The sequence below is a fragment of the Pseudophryne corroboree genome, unplaced genomic scaffold (genome assembly GCF_028390025.1).
Source record: "Pseudophryne corroboree isolate aPseCor3 unplaced genomic scaffold, aPseCor3.hap2 scaffold_221, whole genome shotgun sequence".
Taxonomy (NCBI): domain Eukaryota; kingdom Metazoa; phylum Chordata; class Amphibia; order Anura; family Myobatrachidae; genus Pseudophryne; species Pseudophryne corroboree.
In genome coordinates this window covers 379,611-395,766 of record NW_026968857.1, presented here as the reverse complement: position 1 = coordinate 395,766, position 16,156 = coordinate 379,611, and the positions used below count along the sequence as shown (strand labels likewise).

The window sequence follows — 16,156 nt, the reverse complement described above, 5'->3', positions numbered from 1 at the left end:
ACTGCAGGGAGAACACATATTTTCAGATGAACATGGGAGGGCAGAAGGCTGCCTAATACTGAAGCACCCCCAAACAACAAACCAAATGCAACAACTAGTGCAAGCATTCCTGGGGGAAGGCCTGCAGCAGATGGATTTGCATATGGTGATGTCATCCAAGCAGTGGGTCAAAGTTGGCTTCAACCCTCGTCTGCATATGAAAAGAGAAAAGGGGCGTGCAGGGCATGGCGGCCTTTTGCGGCGCTTGGGTGACCCTTAGTTCGCATTAAACACCCCCACCCTCCTTCGGTGTGGGGCTCATGTTGGCAATGCCCCAGCCCCTGAAGCATTCAAGCTGATTTCTTGCAGCAGCTGGGTACTGTAACAGCTCCAGAGCTGCTCTGTGAGGCAAGTAAAAGGGTGTGGGCCCTGCAGCACTACCTGTAGTTTGCATTGTGTGTTGGAAGGCACAAAGTAAGCAGACGGGAGAAGTCAGGATAGTGCGCAAGGGCATAGAAGGGAGCGGCTCAAGAAAAGAGAAGTGGAAACAGACAGCAAACTAGGCTGGAGAGAGACCTGAGACAAAGAGATCTGAATTATACGAGAGACGACCAGGGGAAACACAAATTATGCAGTCAAGTTTCCCACATTTGGGGAAATCACAGGGGCAGAACACCCAGAGTGCAATGGGTGAGCCTTGCCCTGGGAGAAGCACCTACATGATCATAGTATCTCACCTGGCAGGTAAGTAGGAGTTGGGCTAGAGCTGGGGAGGGTCGCTGCTCGGGTACCCCCCTGTCAAGTGAAGGAGATCCAACTGAGGCAGCACAAGGGAACTCTCGAAAGAGGAACAAGGCTAGAGGAAGATCTGAGACAAAGAAATCTGATTTTTACCAGAGTTGACCAGAAGAAAGCACAAACACAGTCCCCCACTACCACAAATAATGCAGTCGAGTTTCCCACATTTGGGGAAATCACAGGGGTCAGCATACCCAGAATGCAATGAATGAACCTCACCCTGGGAGAACAATCTTCATGACCATGGTATCTCCTATGCAAAATAAGTATGATTTGGGATAGGGCTGGGGAGGGCCGCTGCTCAGGCACATCTCTGTCAAGTAAAGGAGATTCAACTGAGGCAGCACAAGGGAACTCTCATCTGGGGACACCAACTGCAGGGAGAACACATATTTTCAGATGAACATGGGAGGGCAGAAGGCTGCCTAATACTGAAGCACCCCCAAACAACAAACCAAATGCAACAACTAGTGCAAGCATTCCTGGGGGAAGGCCTGCAGCAGATGGATTTGCATATGGTGATGTCATCCAAGCAGTGGGTCAAAGTTGGCTTCAACCCTCGTCTGCATATGAAAAGAAAAAAGGGATGTGCAGGGCATGGTGTCCTTTTGTGGCGCTTGGATGACCCCTCCTTCGGTGTGGGGCTCATGTTGGCTATGCCCCAGCCCCTGAAGCATTCAAGATGACTTCTTGCAGCAGCTGGGCACTGTAACAGCTCCAGAGCTGTTCTGTAAAGCATGTAAAAGGGTGTGGGCCCTGCAGCACTACCTGTAGTATGCATTGTGCGTTGGAAGGCACAAAGTAAGCAGACGGGAGAGGTCAGGATAGTGCGCAAGGGCATAGAAGGGAGCGGCTCAAGAAAAAAGAAGTGGAAACAGACAGCAAACTAGGCTGGAGAAAGACCTGAGACAAAGAGATCTGAATTATACGAGAGCCGACCAGAGGAAACACAAATTATGCAGTCAAGTTTCCCACATTTGGGGAAATCGCAGGAGCAGCACACCCAGAGTGCAATGGGTGAGCCTTGCCCTGGGAGAAGCACCTTCCTGATCATAGTATCTCACCTGGCAGGTAAGTAGGAGTTGGGCTAGAGCTGGGGAGGGTCGCTGCTCGGGCACCCCCCTGTCAAGTGGAGGAGATCCAACTGAGGCAGCACAAGGGAACTCTCGAAAGAAGAACAAGGCTAGAGGAAGATCTGAGACAAAGAAATCTGACTTTTACCAGAGCTGACCAGAGGAAAGCACAAACACAGTCCCCCACTACCACAAATAATGCAGTCGAGTTTCCCACATTTGGGGAAATCACAGGGGTCATCATACCCAGAATGCAATGAATGAACCTCACCCTGGGAGAACAATCTTCATGACCATGATATCTCCTATGCAAAATAAGTATGATTTGGGATAGGGCTGGGGAGTGCCGCTGCTCAGGCACATCTCTGTCAAGTAAAGGCGATTCAACTGAGGCAGCACAAGGGAACTCTCATCTGGGGACAACAACTGCAGGGAGAACACATATTTTCAGATGAACATGGGAGGGCAGAAGGCTGCCTAATACTGAAGCACCCCCAAACAACAAACCAAATGCAACAACTAGTGCAAGCATTCCTGGGGGAAGGCCTGCAGCAGATGGATTTGCATATGGTGATGTCATCCAAGCAGTGGGTCAAAGTTGGCTTCAACCCTCGTCTGCATATGAAAAGAGAAAAGGGGCATGCAGGGCATGGCGGCCTTTTGCGGCGCTTGGGTGACCCTTAGTTCGCATTAAACACCCCCACCCTCCTTCGGTGTGGGGCTCATGTTGGCAATGCCCCAGCCCCTGAAGCATTCAAGCTGATTTCTTGCAGCAGCTGGGTACTGTAACAGCTCCAGAGCTGCTCTGTGAGGCAAGTAAAAGGGTGTGGGCCCTGCAGCACTACCTGTAGTTTGCATTGTGTGTTGGAAGGCACAAAGTAAGCAGACGGGAGAAGTCAGGATAGTGCGCAAGGGCATAGAAGGGAGCGGCTCAAGAAAAGAGAAGTGGAAACAGACAGCAAACTAGGCTGGAGAGAGACCTGAGACAAAGAGATCTGAATTATACGAGAGACGACCAGGGGAAACACAAATTATGCAGTCAAGTTTCCCACATTTGGGGAAATCACAGGGGCAGCACACCCAGAGTGCAATGGGTGAGCCTTGCCCTGGGAGAAGCACCTACATGATCATAGTATCTCACCTGGCAGGTAAGTAGGAGTTGGGCTAGAGCTGGGGAGGGTCGCTGCTCGGGTACCCCCCTGTCAAGTGAAGGAGATCCAACAGAGGCAGCACAAGGGAACTCTCGAAAGAGGAACAAGGCTAGAGGAAGATCTGAGACAAAGAAATCTGATTTTTACCAGAGTTGACCAGAAGAAAGCACAAACACAGTCCCCCACTACCACAAATAATGCAGTCGAGTTTCCCACATTTGGGGAAATCACAGGGGTCAGCATACCCAGAATGCAATGAATGAACCTCACCCTGGGAGAACAATCTTCATGACCATGGTATCTCCTATGCAAAATAAGTATGATTTGGGATAGGGCTGGGGAGGGCCGCTGCTCAGGCACATCTCTGTCAAGTAAAGGAGATTCAACTGAGGCAGCACAAGGGAACTCTCATCTGGGGACAACAACTGCAGGGAGAACACATATTTTCAGATGAACATGGGAGGGCAGAAGGCTGCCTAATACTGAAGCACCCCCAAACAACAAACCAAATGCAACAACTAGTGCAAGCATTCCTGGGGGAAGGCCTGCAGCAGATGGATTTGCATATGGTGATGTCATCCAAGCAGTGGGTCAAAGTTGGCTTCAACCCTCGTCTGCATATGAAAAGAAAAAAGGGATGTGCAGGGCATGGTGTCCTTTTGTGGCGCTTGGATGACCCCTCCTTCGGTGTGGGGCTCATGTTGGCTATGCCCCAGCCCCTGAAGCATTCAAGATGATTTCTTGCAGCAGCTGGGCACTGTAACAGCTCCAGAGCTGTTCTGTAAAGCATGTAAAAGGGTGTGGGCCCTGCAGCACTACCTGTAGTATGCATTGTGCGTTGGAAGGCACAAAGTAAGCAGACGGGAGAGGTCAGGATAGTGCGCAAGGGCATAGAAGGGAGCGGCTCAAGAAAAGAGAAGTGGAAACAGACAGCAAACTAGGCTGGAGAAAGACCTGAGACAAAGAGATCTGAATTATACGAGAGCCGACCAGAGGAAACACAAATTATGCAGTCAAGTTTCCCACATTTGGGGAAATCGCAGGAGCAGCACACCCAGAGTGCAATGGGTGAGCCTTGCCCTGGGAGAAGCACCTTCCTGATCATAGTATCTCACCTGGCAGGTAAGTAGGAGTTGGGCTAGAGCTGGGGAGGGTCGCTGCTCGGGCACCCCCCTGTCAAGTGGAGGAGATCCAACTGAGGCAGCACAAGGGAACTCTCGAAAGAAGAACAAGGCTAGAGGAAGATCTGAGACAAAGAAATCTGACTTTTACCAGAGCTGACCAGAGGAAAGCACAAACACAGTCCCCCACTACCACAAATAATGCAGTCGAGTTTCCCACATTTGGGGAAATCACAGGGGTCATCATACCCAGAATGCAATGAATGAACCTCACCCTGGGAGAACAATCTTCATGACCATGATATCTCCTATGCAAAATAAGTATGATTTGGGATAGGGCTGGGGAGTGCCGCTGCTCAGGCACATCTCTGTCAAGTAAAGGCGATTCAACTGAGGCAGCACAAGGGAACTCTCATCTGGGGACAACAACTGCAGGGAGAACACATATTTTCAGATGAACATGGGAGGGCAGAAGGCTGCCTAATACTGAAGCACCCCCAAACAACAAACCAAATGCAACAACTAGTGCAAGCATTCCTGGGGGAAGGCCTGCAGCAGATGGATTTGCATATGGTGATGTCATCCAAGCAGTGGGTCAAAGTTGGCTTCAACCCTCGTCTGCATATGAAAAGAGAAAAGGGGCATGCAGGGCATGGCGGCCTTTTGCGGCGCTTGGGTGACCCTTAGTTCGCATTAAACACCCCCACCCTCCTTCGGTGTGGGGCTCATGTTGGCAATGCCCCAGCCCCTGAAGCATTCAAGCTGATTTCTTGCAGCAGCTGGGTACTGTAACAGCTCCAGAGCTGCTCTGTGAGGCAAGTAAAAGGGTGTGGGCCCTGCAGCACTACCTGTAGTTTGCATTGTGTGTTGGAAGGCACAAAGTAAGCAGACGGGAGAAGTCAGGATAGTGCGCAAGGGCATAGAAGGGAGCGGCTCAAGAAAAGAGAAGTGGAAACAGACAGCAAACTAGGCTGGAGAGAGACCTGAGACAAAGAGATCTGAATTATACGAGAGACGACCAGGGGAAACACAAATTATGCAGTCAAGTTTCCCACATTTGGGGAAATCACAGGGGCAGCACACCCAGAGTGCAATGGGTGAGCCTTGCCCTGGGAGAAGCACCTACATGATCATAGTATCTCACCTGGCAGGTAAGTAGGAGTTGGGCTAGAGCTGGGGAGGGTCGCTGCTCGGGTACCCCCCTGTCAAGTGAAGGAGATCCAACTGAGGCAGCACAAGGGAACTCTCGAAAGAGGAACAAGGCTAGAGGAAGATCTGAGACAAAGAAATCTGATTTTTACCAGAGTTGACCAGAAGAAAGCACAAACACAGTCCCCCACTACCACAAATAATGCAGTCGAGTTTCCCACATTTGGGGAAATCACAGGGGTCAGCATACCCAGAATGCAATGAATGAACCTCACCCTGGGAGAACAATCTTCATGACCATGGTATCTCCTATGCAAAATAAGTATGATTTGGGATAGGGCTGGGGAGGGCCGCTGCTCAGGCACATCTCTGTCAAGTAAAGGAGATTCAACTGAGGCAGCACAAGGGAACTCTCATCTGGGGACAACAACTGCAGGGAGAACACATATTTTCAGATGAACATGGGAGGGCAGAAGGCTGCCTAATACTGAAGCACCCCCAAACAACAAACCAAATGCAACAACTAGTGCAAGCATTCCTGGGGGAAGGCCTGCAGCAGATGGATTTGCATATGGTGATGTCATCCAAGCAGTGGGTCAAAGTTGGCTTCAACCCTCGTCTGCATATGAAAAGAAAAAAGGGATGTGCAGGGCATGGTGTCCTTTTGTGGCGCTTGGATGACCCCTCCTTCGGTGTGGGGCTCATGTTGGCTATGCCCCAGTCCCTGAAGCATTCAAGATGATTTCTTGCAGCAGCTGGGCACTGTAACAGCTCCAGAGCTGTTCTGTAAAGCATGTAAAAGGGTGTGGGCCCTGCAGCACTACCTGTAGTATGCATTGTGCGTTGGAAGGCACAAAGTAAGCAGACGGGAGAGGTCAGGATAGTGCGCAAGGGCATAGAAGGGAGCGGCTCAAGAAAAGAGAAGTGGAAACAGACAGCAAACTAGGCTGGAGAAAGACCTGAGACAAAGAGATCTGAATTATACGAGAGCCGACCAGAGGAAACACAAATTATGCAGTCAAGTTTCCCACATTTGGGGAAATCGCAGGAGCAGCACACCCAGAGTGCAATGGGTGAGCCTTGCCCTGGGAGAAGCACCTTCCTGATCATAGTATCTCACCTGGCAGGTAAGTAGGAGTTGGGCTAGAGCTGGGGAGGGTCGCTGCTCGGGCACCCCCCTGTCAAGTGAAGGAGATCCAACTGAGGCAGCACAAGGGAACTCTCGAAAGAAGAACAAGGCTAGAGGAAGTTCTGAGACAAAGAAATCTGACTTTTACCAGAGCTGACCAGAGGAAAGCACAAACACAGTCCCCCACTACCACAAATAATGCAGTCGAGTTTCCCACATTTGGGGAAATCACAGGGGTCAGCATACCCAGAATGCAATGAATGAACCTCACCCTGGGAGAACAATCTTCATGACCATGGTATCTCCTATGCAAAATAAGTATGATTTGGGATAGGGCTGGGGAGGGCCGCTGCTCAGGCACATCTCTGTCAAGTAAAGGCGATTCAACTGAGGCAGCACAAGGGAACTCTCATCTGGGGACAACAACTGCAGGGAGAACACATATTTTCAGATGAACATGGGAGGGCAGAAGGCTGCCTAATACTGAAGCACCCCCAAACAACAAACCAAATGCAACAACTAGTGCAAGCATTCCTGGGGGAAGGCCTGCAGCAGATGGATTTGCATATGGTGATGTCATCCAAGCAGTGGGTCAAAGTTGGCTTCAACCCTCGTCTGCATATGAAAAGAAAAAAGGGATGTGCAGGGCATGGCGGCCTTTTGCGGCGCTTGCATGACCCCTAATTCGCATTAAACACCTCCACCCTCCTTCGGTGTGGGGCTCATGTTGGCTATGCCCCAGCACCTGAAGCATTCAAGCTTATTTCTTGCAGCAGCTGGGCACTGTAACAGCTCCAGAGCTGCTCTGTAAGGCAACTAAAAGGGTGTGGGCCCTGCAGCACTACCTGTAGTTCGCATTGTGCGTTGGAAGGCACAAAGTAAGCAGACGGGAGAAGTCAGGATAGTGCGCAAGGGCATAGAAGGGAGCGGTTCAAGAAAAGAGAAGTGGAAACAGACAGCAAACTAGGCTGGAGAGAGACCTGAGACAAAGAGATCTGAATTATACGAGAGCCGACCAGAGGAAACACAAATTATGCAGTCAAGTGTCCCACATTTGGGGAAATCGCAGGAGCAGCACACCCAGAGTGCAATGGGTGAGCCTTGCCCTGGGAGAAGCACCTTCCTGATCATAGTATCTCACCTGGCAGGTAAGTAGGAGTTGGGCTAGAGCTGGGTAGGGTCGCTGCTCGGGCACCCCCCTGTCAAGTGAAGGAGATCCAACTGAGGCAGCACAAGGGAACTCTCCAAAGAAGAACAAGGCTAGAGGAAGATCTGAGACAAAGAAATCTGACTTTTACCAGAGCTGACCAGAGGAAAGCACAAACACAGTCCCCCTCTACCACAAATAATGCAGTCGAGTTTTCCACATTTGGGGAAATCACAGGGGTCATCATACCCAGAATGCAATGAATGAACCTCACCCTGGGAGAACAATCTTCATGACCATGATATCTCCTATGCAAAATAAGTATGATTTGGGATAGGGCTGGGGAGGGCCGCTGCTCAGGCACATCTCTGTCAAGTAAAGGCGATTCAACTGAGGCAGCACAAGGGAACTCTCATCTGGGGACAACAACTGCAGGGAGAACACATATTTTCAGATGAACATGGGAGGGCAGAAGGCTGCCTAATACTGAAGCACCCCCAAACAACAAACCAAATGCAACAACTAGTACAAGCATTCCTGGGGGAAGGCCTGCAGCAGATGGATTTGCATATGGTGATGTCATCCAAGCAGTGGGTCAAAGTTGGCTTCAACCCTCGTCTGCATATGAAAAGAAAAAAGGGATGTGCAGGGCATGGCGTCCTTTTGTGGCGCTTGGATGACCCTTAATTCGCATTAAACATCTCCACCCTCCTTCGGTGTGGGGCTCATGTTGGCTATGCCCCAGCCCCTGAAGCATTCAAGATGATTTCTTGCAGCAGCTGGGCACTGTAACAGCTCCAGAGCTGTTCTGTAAAGCATGTAAAAGGGTGTGGGCCCTGCAGCACTACCTGTAGTATGCATTGTGCGTTGGAAGGCACAAAGTAAGCAGACGGGAGAGGTCAGGATAGTGCGCAAGGGCATAGAAGGGAGCGGCTCAAGAAAAGAGAAGTGGAAACAGACAGCACACTAGGCTGGAGAAAGACCTGAGACAAAGAGATCTGAATTATACGAGAGCCGACCAGAGGAAACACAAATTATGCAGTCAAGTTTCCCACATTTGGGGAAATCGCAGGAGCAGCACACCCAGAGTGCAATGGGTGAGCCTTGCCCTGGGAGAAGCACCTTCCTGATCATAGTATCTCACCTGGCAGGTAAGTAGGAGTTGGGCTAGAGCAGGGGAGGGTCGCTGCTCGGGCACCCCCCTGTCAAGTGAAGGAGATCCAACTGAGGCAGCACAAGGGAACTCTCGAAAGAAGAACAAGGCTAGAGGAAGATCTGAGACAAAGAAATCTGATTTTTACCAGAGCTGAGCAGAGGAAAGCACAAACACAGTCCCCCACTACAACAAATAATGCAGTCGAGTTTCCCACATTTGGGGAAATCACAGGGGTCAGCATACCCAGAATGCAATGAATGAACCTCACCCTGGGAGAACAATCTTCATGACCATGGTATCTCCTATGCAAAATAAGTATGATTTGGGATAGGGCTGGGGAGGGCCGCTGCTCAGGCACATCTCTGTCAAGTAAAGGAGATTCAACTGAGGCAGCACAAGGGAACTCTCATCTGGGGACAACAACTGCAGGGAGAACACATATTTTCAGATGAACATGGGAGGGCAGAAGGCTGCCTAATACTGAAGCACCCCCAAACAACAAACCAAATGCAACAACTAGTGCAAGCATTCCTGGGGGAAGGCCTGCAGCAGATTGATTTGCATATGGTAATGCCATCCAAGCAGTGGGTCAAAGTTGGCTTCAACCCTCGTCTGCATATGAAAAGAGAAAAGGGGCGTGCAGGGCATGGCGGCCTTTTGCGGCGCTTGGGTGACCCTTAGTTCGCATTAAACACCCCCACCCTCCTTCGGTGTGGGGCTCATGTTAGCAATGCCCCAGCCCCTGAAGCATTCAAGCTGATTTCTTGCAGCAGCTGGGTACTGTAACAGCTCCAGAGCTGCTCTGTGAGGCAAGTAAAAGGGTGTGGGCCCTGCAGCACTACCTGTAGTTTGCATTGTGTGTTGGAAGGCACAAAGTAAGCAGACGGGAGAAGTCAGGATAGTGCGCAAGGGCATAGAAGGGAGCGGCTCAAGAAAAGAGAAGTGGAAACAGACAGCAAACTAGGCTGGAGAGAGACCTGAGACAAAGAGATCTGAATTATACGAGAGACGACCAGGGGAAACACAAATTATGCAGTCAAGTTTCCCACATTTGGGGAAATCACAGGGGCAGCACACCCAGAGTGCAATGGGTGAGCCTTGCCCTGGGAGAAGCACCTACATGATCATAGTATCTCGCCTGGCAGGTAAGTAGGAGTTGGGCTAGAGCTGGGGAGGGTCGCTGCTCGGGTACCCCCCTGTCAAGTGAAGGAGATCCAACTGAGGCAGCACAAGGGAACTCTCGAAAGAGGAACAAGGCTAGAGGAAGATCTGAGACAAAGAAATCTGATTTTTACCAGAGTTGACCAGAAGAAAGCACAAACACAGTCCCCCACTACCACAAATAATGCAGTCGAGTTTCCCACATTTGGGGAAATCACAGGGGTCAGCATACCCAGAATGCAATGAATGAACCTCACCCTGGGAGAACAATCTTCATGACCATGGTATCTCCTATGCAAAATAAGTATGATTTGGGATAGGGCTGGGGAGGGCCGCTGCTCAGGCACATCTCTGTCAAGTAAAGGAGATTCAACTGAGGCAGCACAAGGGAACTCTCATCTGGGGACAACAAATGCAGGGAGAACACATATTTTCAGATGAACATGGGAGGGCAGAAGGCTGCCTAATACTGAAGCACCCCCAAACAACAAACCAAATGCAACAACTAGTGCAAGCATTCCTGGGGGAAGGCCTGCAGCAGATGGATTTGCATATGGTGATGTCATCCAAGCAGTGGGTCAAAGTTGGCTTCAACCCTCGTCTGCATATGAAAAGAAAAAAGGGATGTGCAGGGCATGGTGTCCTTTTGTGGCGCTTGGATGACCCCTCCTTCGGTGTGGGGCTCATGTTGGCTATGCCCCAGCCCCTGAAGCATTCAAGATGATTTCTTGCAGCAGCTGGGCACTGTAACAGCTCCAGAGCTGTTCTGTAAAGCATGTAAAAGGGTGTGGGCCCTGCAGCACTACCTGTAGTATGCATTGTGCGTTGGAAGGCACAAAGTAAGCAGACGGGAGAGGTCAGGATAGTGCGCAAGGGCATAGAAGGGAGCGGCTCAAGAAAAGAGAAGTGGAAACAGACAGCAAACTAGGCTGGAGAAAGACCTGAGACAAAGAGATCTGAATTATACGAGAGCCGACCAGAGGAAACACAAATTATGCAGTCAAGTTTCCCACATTTGGGGAAATCGCAGGAGCAGCACACCCAGAGTGCAATGGGTGAGCCTTGCCCTGGGAGAAGCACCTTCCTGATCATAGTATCTCACCTGGCAGGTAAGTAGGAGTTGGGCTAGAGCTGGGGAGGGTCGCTGCTCGGGCACCCCCCTGTCAAGTGAAGGAGATCCAACTGAGGCAGCACAAGGGAACTCTCGAAAGAAGAACAAGGCTAGAGGAAGATCTGAGACAAAGAAATCTGACTTTTACCAGAGCTGACCAGAGGAAAGCACAAACACAGTCCCCCACTACCACAAATAATGCAGTCGAGTTTCCCACATTTGGGGAAATCACAGGGGTCAGCATACCCAGAATGCAATGAATGAACCTCACCCTGGGAGAACAATCTTCATGACCATGGTATCTCCTATGCAAAATAAGTATGATTTGGGATAGGGCTGGGGAGGGCCGCTGCTCAGGCACATCTCTGTCAAGTAAAGGCGATTCAACTGAGGCAGCACAAGGGAACTCTCATCTGGGGACAACAACTGCAGGGAGAACACATATTTTCAGATGAACATGGGAGGGCAGAAGGCTGCCTAATACTGAAGCACCCCCAAACAACAAACCAAATGCAACAACTAGTGCAAGCATTCCTGGGGGAAGGCCTGCAGCAGATGGATTTGCATATGGTGATGTCATCCAAGCAGTGGGTCAAAGTTGGCTTCAACCCTCGTCTGCATATGAAAAGAAAAAAGGGATGTGCAGGGCATGGCGGCCTTTTGCGGCGCTTGCATGACCCCTAATTCGCATTAAACACCTCCACCCTCCTTCGGTGTGGGGCTCATGTTGGCTATGCCCCAGCACCTGAAGCATTCAAGCTGATTTCTTGCAGCAGCTGGGCACTGTAATAGCTCCAGAGCTGCTCTGTAAGGCAACTAAAAGGGTGTGGGCCCTGCAGCACTACCTGTAGTTCGCATTGTGCGTTGGAAGGCACAAAGTAAGCAGACGGGAGAAGTCAGGATAGTGCGCAAGGGCATAGAAGGGAGCGGTTCAAGAAAAGAGAAGTGGAAACAGACAGCAAACTAGGCTGGAGAGAGACCTGAGACAAAGAGATCTGAATTATACGAGAGCCGACCAGAGGAAACACAAATTATGCAGTCAAGTGTCCCACATTTGGGGAAATCGCAGGAGCAGCACACCCAGAGTGCAATGGGTGAGCCTTGCCCTGGGAGAAGCACCTTCCTGATCATAGTATCTCACCTGGCAGGTAAGTAGGAGTTGGGCTAGAGCTGGGGAGGGTCGCTGCTCGGGCACCCCCCTGTCAAGTGAAGGAGATCCAACTGAGGCAGCACAAGGGAACTCTCGAAAGAAGAACAAGGCTAGAGGAAGATCTGAGACAAAGAAATCTGACTTTTACCAGAGCTGACCAGAGGAAAGCACAAACACAGTCCCCCTCTACCACAAATAATGCAGTCGAGTTTTCCACATTTGGGGAAATCACAGGGGTCATCATACCCAGAATGCAATGAATGAACCTCACCCTGGGAGAACAATCTTCATGACCATGATATCTCCTATGCAAAATAAGTATGATTTGGGATAGGGCTGGGGAGGGCCGCTGCTCAGGCACATCTCTGTCAAGTAAAGGCGATTCAACTGAGGCAGCACAAGGGAACTCTCATCTGGGGACAACAACTGCAGGGAGAACACATATTTTCAGATGAACATGGGAGGGCAGAAGGCTGCCTAATACTGAAGCACCCCCAAACAACAAACCAAATGCAACAACTAGTACAAGCATTCCTGGGGGAAGGCCTGCAGCAGATGGATTTGCATATGGTGATGTCATCCAAGCAGTGGGTCAAAGTTGGCTTCAACCCTCGTCTGCATATGAAAAGAAAAAAGGGATGTGCAGGGCATGGCGTCCTTTTGTGGCGCTTGGATGACCCTTAATTCGCATTAAACATCTCCACCCTCCTTCGGTGTGGGGCTCATGTTGGCTATGCCCCAGCCCCTGAAGCATTCAAGATGATTTCTTGCAGCAGCTGGGCACTGTAACAGCTCCAGAGCTGTTCTGTAAAGCATGTAAAAGGGTGTGGGCCCTGCAGCACTACCTGTAGTATGCATTGTGCGTTGGAAGGCACAAAGTAAGCAGATGGGAGAGGTCAGGATAGTGCGCAAGGGCATAGAAGGGAGCGGCTCAAAAAAAGAGAAGTGGAAACAGACAGCAAACTAGGCTGGAGAAAGACCTGAGACAAAGAGATCTGAATTATACGAGAGCCGACCAGAGGAAACACAAATTATGCAGTCAAGTTTCCCACATTTGGGGAAATCGCAGGAGCAGCACACCCAGAGTGCAATGGGTGAGCCTTGCCCTGGGAGAAGCACCTTCCTGATCATAGTATCTCACCTGGCAGGTAAGTAGGAGTTGGGCTAGAGCTGGGGAGGGTCGCTGCTCGGGCACCCCCTTGTCAAGTGAAGGAGATCCAACTGAGGCAGCACAAGGGAACTCTCGAAAGAAGAACAAGGCTAGAGGAAGATCTGAGACAAAGAAATCTGACTTTTACCAGAGCTGAGCAGAGGAAAGCACAAACACAGTCCCCCTCTACCACAAATAATGCAGTCGAGTTTCCCACATTTGGGGAAATCACAGGGGTCAGCATACCCAGAATGCAATGAATGAACCTCACCCTGGGAGAACAATCTTCATGACCATGGTATCTCCTATGCAAAATAAGTATGATTTGGGATAGGGCTGGGGAGGGCCGCTGCTCAGGCACATCTCTGTCAAGTAAAGGAGATTCAACTGAGGCAGCACAAGGGAACTCTCATCTGGGGACAACAACTGCAGGGAGAACACATATTTTCAGATGAACATGGGAGGGCAGAAGGCTGCCTAATACTGAAGCACCCCCAAACAACAAACCAAATGCAACAACTAGTGCAAGCATTCCTGGGGGAAGGCCTGCAGCAGATGGATTTGCATATGGTGATGTCATCCAAGCAGTGGGTCAAAGTTGGCTTCAACCCTCGTCTGCATATGAAAAGAAAAAAGGGATGTGCAGGGCATGGTGTCCTTTTGTGGCGCTTGGATGACCCCTCCTTCGGTGTGGGGCTCATGTTGGCTATGCCCCAGCCCCTGAAGCATTCAAGATGATTTCTTGCAGCAGCTGGGCACTGTAACAGCTCCAGAGCTGTTCTGTAAAGCATGTAAAAGGGTGTGGGCCCTGCAGCACTACCTGTAGTATGCATTGTGCGTTGGAAGGCACAAAGTAAGCAGACGGGAGAGGTCAGGATAGTGCGCAAGGGCATAGAAGGGAGCGGCTCAAGAAAAGAGAAGTGGAAACAGACAGCAAACTAGGCTGGAGAAAGACCTGAGACAAAGAGATCTGAATTATACGAGAGCCGACCAGAGGAAACACAAATTATGCAGTCAAGTTTCCCACATTTGGGGAAATCGCAGGAGCAGCACACCCAGAGTGCAATGGGTGAGCCTTGCCCTGGGAGAAGCACCTTCCTGATCATAGTATCTCACCTGGCAGGTAAGTAGGAGTTGGGCTAGAGCTGGGGAGGGTCGCTGCTCGGGCACCCCCCTGTCAAGTGAAGGAGATCCAACTGAGGCAGCACAAGGGAACTCTCGAAAGAAGAACAAGGCTAGAGGAAGATCTGAGACAAAGAAATCTGACTTTTACCAGAGCTGACCAGAGGAAAGCACAAACACAGTCCCCCACTACCACAAATAATGCAGTCGAGTTTCCCACATTTGGGGAAATCACAGGGGTCAGCATACCCAGAATGCAATGAATGAACCTCACCCTGGGAGAACAATCTTCATGACCATGGTATCTCCTATGCAAAATAAGTATGATTTGGGATAGGGCTGGGGAGGGCCGCTGCTCAGGCACATCTCTGTCAAGTAAAGGCGATTCAACTGAGGCAGCACAAGGGAACTCTCATCTGGGGACAACAACTGCAGGGAGAACACATATTTTCAGATGAACATGGGAGGGCAGAAGGCTGCCTAATACTGAAGCACCCCCAAACAACAAACCAAATGCAACAACTAGTGCAAGCATTCCTGGGGGAAGGCCTGCAGCAGATGGATTTGCATATGGTGATGTCATCCAAGCAGTGGGTCAAAGTTGGCTTCAACCCTCGTCTGCATATGAAAAGAAAAAAGGGATGTGCAGGGCATGGCGGCCTTTTGCGGCGCTTGCATGACCCCTAATTCGCATTAAACACCTCCACCCTCCTTCGGTGTGGGGCTCATGTTGGCTATGCCCCAGCACCTGAAGCATTCAAGCTGATTTCTTGCAGCAGCTGGGCACTGTAACAGCTCCAGAGCTGCTCTGTAAGGCAACTAAAAGGGTGTGGGCCCTGCAGCACTACCTGTAGTTCGCATTGTGCGTTGGAAGGCACAAAGTAAGCAGACGGGAGAAGTCAGGATAGTGCGCAAGGGCATAGAAGGGAGCGGTTCAAGAAAAGAGAAGTGGAAACAGACAGCAAACTAGGCTGGAGAGAGACCTGAGACAAAGAGATCTGAATTATACGAGAGCCGACCAGAGGAAACACAAATTATGCAGTCAAGTGTCCCACATTTGGGGAAATCGCAGGAGCAGCACACCCAGAGTGCAATGGGTGAGCCTTGCCCTGGGAGAAGCACCTTCCTGATCATAGTATCTCACCTGGCAGGTAAGTAGGAGTTGGGCTAGAGCTGGGGAGGGTCGCTGCTCGGGCACCCCCCTGTCAAGTGAAGGAGATCCAACTGAGGCAGCACAAGGGAACTCTCGAAAGAAGAACAAGGCTAGAGGAAGATCTGAGACAAAGAAATCTGACTTTTACCAGAGCTGACCAGAGGAAAGCACAAACACAGTCCCCCTCTACCACAAATAATGCAGTCGAGTTTTCCACATTTGGGGAAATCACAGGGGTCATCATACCCAGAATGCAATGAATGAACCTCACCCTGGGAGAACAATCTTCATGACCATGATATCTCCTATGCAAAATAAGTATGATTTGGGATAGGGCTGGGGAGGGCCGCTGCTCAGGCACATCTCTGTCAAGTAAAGGCGATTCAACTGAGGCAGCACAAGGGAACTCTCATCTGGGGACAACAACTGCAGGGAGAACACATATTTTCAGATGAACATGGGAGGGCAGAAGGCTGCCTAATACTGAAGCACCCCCAAACAACAAACCAAATGCAACAACTAGTACAAGCATTCCTGGGGGAAGGCCTGCAGCAGATGGATTTGCATATGGTGATGTCATCCAAGCAGTGGGTCAAAGTTGGCTTC

The 16,156-nt window shown here is 50.4% G+C and overlaps 28 non-coding genes across 28 annotated transcripts; all 28 read right to left on the bottom strand.

Annotated features, from left to right (window-relative positions):
* Positions 1 to 568: 568 nt before the first annotated feature.
* On the bottom strand, positions 569 to 731 carry LOC135007830 (U1 spliceosomal RNA). The gene has a single exon (XR_010207743.1). It is a non-coding gene; the product is annotated as a U1 spliceosomal RNA (small nuclear RNA).
* Positions 732 to 883: 152 nt separating this feature from the next.
* LOC135007723 (U1 spliceosomal RNA) lies at positions 884 to 1,047 on the bottom strand. The gene has a single exon (XR_010207648.1). It is a non-coding gene; the product is annotated as a U1 spliceosomal RNA (small nuclear RNA).
* A 646-nt stretch (positions 1,048 to 1,693) lies between these two features.
* On the bottom strand, positions 1,694 to 1,856 carry LOC135007765 (U1 spliceosomal RNA). The gene has a single exon (XR_010207689.1). It is a non-coding gene; the product is annotated as a U1 spliceosomal RNA (small nuclear RNA).
* Positions 1,857 to 2,008: 152 nt separating this feature from the next.
* On the bottom strand, positions 2,009 to 2,172 carry LOC135007740 (U1 spliceosomal RNA). Its single transcript, XR_010207664.1, has one exon. It is a non-coding gene; the product is annotated as a U1 spliceosomal RNA (small nuclear RNA).
* A 671-nt stretch (positions 2,173 to 2,843) lies between these two features.
* LOC135007814 (U1 spliceosomal RNA) lies at positions 2,844 to 3,006 on the bottom strand. The gene has a single exon (XR_010207733.1). It is a non-coding gene; the product is annotated as a U1 spliceosomal RNA (small nuclear RNA).
* Positions 3,007 to 3,158: 152 nt separating this feature from the next.
* Positions 3,159 to 3,322, bottom strand: LOC135007722 (U1 spliceosomal RNA). The gene has a single exon (XR_010207647.1). It is a non-coding gene; the product is annotated as a U1 spliceosomal RNA (small nuclear RNA).
* A 646-nt stretch (positions 3,323 to 3,968) lies between these two features.
* LOC135007764 (U1 spliceosomal RNA) lies at positions 3,969 to 4,131 on the bottom strand. Its single transcript, XR_010207688.1, has one exon. It is a non-coding gene; the product is annotated as a U1 spliceosomal RNA (small nuclear RNA).
* Positions 4,132 to 4,283: 152 nt separating this feature from the next.
* On the bottom strand, positions 4,284 to 4,447 carry LOC135007739 (U1 spliceosomal RNA). Its single transcript, XR_010207663.1, has one exon. It is a non-coding gene; the product is annotated as a U1 spliceosomal RNA (small nuclear RNA).
* Positions 4,448 to 5,118: 671 nt separating this feature from the next.
* Positions 5,119 to 5,281, bottom strand: LOC135007813 (U1 spliceosomal RNA). The gene has a single exon (XR_010207732.1). It is a non-coding gene; the product is annotated as a U1 spliceosomal RNA (small nuclear RNA).
* Positions 5,282 to 5,433: 152 nt separating this feature from the next.
* LOC135007721 (U1 spliceosomal RNA) lies at positions 5,434 to 5,597 on the bottom strand. Its single transcript, XR_010207646.1, has one exon. It is a non-coding gene; the product is annotated as a U1 spliceosomal RNA (small nuclear RNA).
* A 646-nt stretch (positions 5,598 to 6,243) lies between these two features.
* Positions 6,244 to 6,406, bottom strand: LOC135007763 (U1 spliceosomal RNA). Its single transcript, XR_010207687.1, has one exon. It is a non-coding gene; the product is annotated as a U1 spliceosomal RNA (small nuclear RNA).
* A 152-nt stretch (positions 6,407 to 6,558) lies between these two features.
* Positions 6,559 to 6,722, bottom strand: LOC135007685 (U1 spliceosomal RNA). Its single transcript, XR_010207612.1, has one exon. It is a non-coding gene; the product is annotated as a U1 spliceosomal RNA (small nuclear RNA).
* Positions 6,723 to 7,393: 671 nt separating this feature from the next.
* Positions 7,394 to 7,556, bottom strand: LOC135007770 (U1 spliceosomal RNA). The gene has a single exon (XR_010207693.1). It is a non-coding gene; the product is annotated as a U1 spliceosomal RNA (small nuclear RNA).
* A 152-nt stretch (positions 7,557 to 7,708) lies between these two features.
* On the bottom strand, positions 7,709 to 7,872 carry LOC135007746 (U1 spliceosomal RNA). Its single transcript, XR_010207670.1, has one exon. It is a non-coding gene; the product is annotated as a U1 spliceosomal RNA (small nuclear RNA).
* Positions 7,873 to 8,543: 671 nt separating this feature from the next.
* Positions 8,544 to 8,706, bottom strand: LOC135007762 (U1 spliceosomal RNA). The gene has a single exon (XR_010207686.1). It is a non-coding gene; the product is annotated as a U1 spliceosomal RNA (small nuclear RNA).
* Positions 8,707 to 8,858: 152 nt separating this feature from the next.
* Positions 8,859 to 9,022, bottom strand: LOC135007717 (U1 spliceosomal RNA). Its single transcript, XR_010207642.1, has one exon. It is a non-coding gene; the product is annotated as a U1 spliceosomal RNA (small nuclear RNA).
* Positions 9,023 to 9,693: 671 nt separating this feature from the next.
* Positions 9,694 to 9,856, bottom strand: LOC135007816 (U1 spliceosomal RNA). The gene has a single exon (XR_010207735.1). It is a non-coding gene; the product is annotated as a U1 spliceosomal RNA (small nuclear RNA).
* Positions 9,857 to 10,008: 152 nt separating this feature from the next.
* Positions 10,009 to 10,172, bottom strand: LOC135007720 (U1 spliceosomal RNA). Its single transcript, XR_010207645.1, has one exon. It is a non-coding gene; the product is annotated as a U1 spliceosomal RNA (small nuclear RNA).
* Positions 10,173 to 10,818: 646 nt separating this feature from the next.
* On the bottom strand, positions 10,819 to 10,981 carry LOC135007761 (U1 spliceosomal RNA). The gene has a single exon (XR_010207685.1). It is a non-coding gene; the product is annotated as a U1 spliceosomal RNA (small nuclear RNA).
* A 152-nt stretch (positions 10,982 to 11,133) lies between these two features.
* Positions 11,134 to 11,297, bottom strand: LOC135007684 (U1 spliceosomal RNA). The gene has a single exon (XR_010207611.1). It is a non-coding gene; the product is annotated as a U1 spliceosomal RNA (small nuclear RNA).
* Positions 11,298 to 11,968: 671 nt separating this feature from the next.
* Positions 11,969 to 12,131, bottom strand: LOC135007769 (U1 spliceosomal RNA). Its single transcript, XR_010207692.1, has one exon. It is a non-coding gene; the product is annotated as a U1 spliceosomal RNA (small nuclear RNA).
* A 152-nt stretch (positions 12,132 to 12,283) lies between these two features.
* LOC135007745 (U1 spliceosomal RNA) lies at positions 12,284 to 12,447 on the bottom strand. Its single transcript, XR_010207669.1, has one exon. It is a non-coding gene; the product is annotated as a U1 spliceosomal RNA (small nuclear RNA).
* Positions 12,448 to 13,118: 671 nt separating this feature from the next.
* LOC135007760 (U1 spliceosomal RNA) lies at positions 13,119 to 13,281 on the bottom strand. The gene has a single exon (XR_010207684.1). It is a non-coding gene; the product is annotated as a U1 spliceosomal RNA (small nuclear RNA).
* Positions 13,282 to 13,433: 152 nt separating this feature from the next.
* On the bottom strand, positions 13,434 to 13,597 carry LOC135007702 (U1 spliceosomal RNA). Its single transcript, XR_010207628.1, has one exon. It is a non-coding gene; the product is annotated as a U1 spliceosomal RNA (small nuclear RNA).
* Positions 13,598 to 14,243: 646 nt separating this feature from the next.
* Positions 14,244 to 14,406, bottom strand: LOC135007759 (U1 spliceosomal RNA). The gene has a single exon (XR_010207683.1). It is a non-coding gene; the product is annotated as a U1 spliceosomal RNA (small nuclear RNA).
* A 152-nt stretch (positions 14,407 to 14,558) lies between these two features.
* Positions 14,559 to 14,722, bottom strand: LOC135007683 (U1 spliceosomal RNA). The gene has a single exon (XR_010207610.1). It is a non-coding gene; the product is annotated as a U1 spliceosomal RNA (small nuclear RNA).
* A 671-nt stretch (positions 14,723 to 15,393) lies between these two features.
* Positions 15,394 to 15,556, bottom strand: LOC135007768 (U1 spliceosomal RNA). The gene has a single exon (XR_010207691.1). It is a non-coding gene; the product is annotated as a U1 spliceosomal RNA (small nuclear RNA).
* Positions 15,557 to 15,708: 152 nt separating this feature from the next.
* Positions 15,709 to 15,872, bottom strand: LOC135007744 (U1 spliceosomal RNA). Its single transcript, XR_010207668.1, has one exon. It is a non-coding gene; the product is annotated as a U1 spliceosomal RNA (small nuclear RNA).
* Between the last annotated feature and the right edge of the window lie 284 nt (positions 15,873 to 16,156).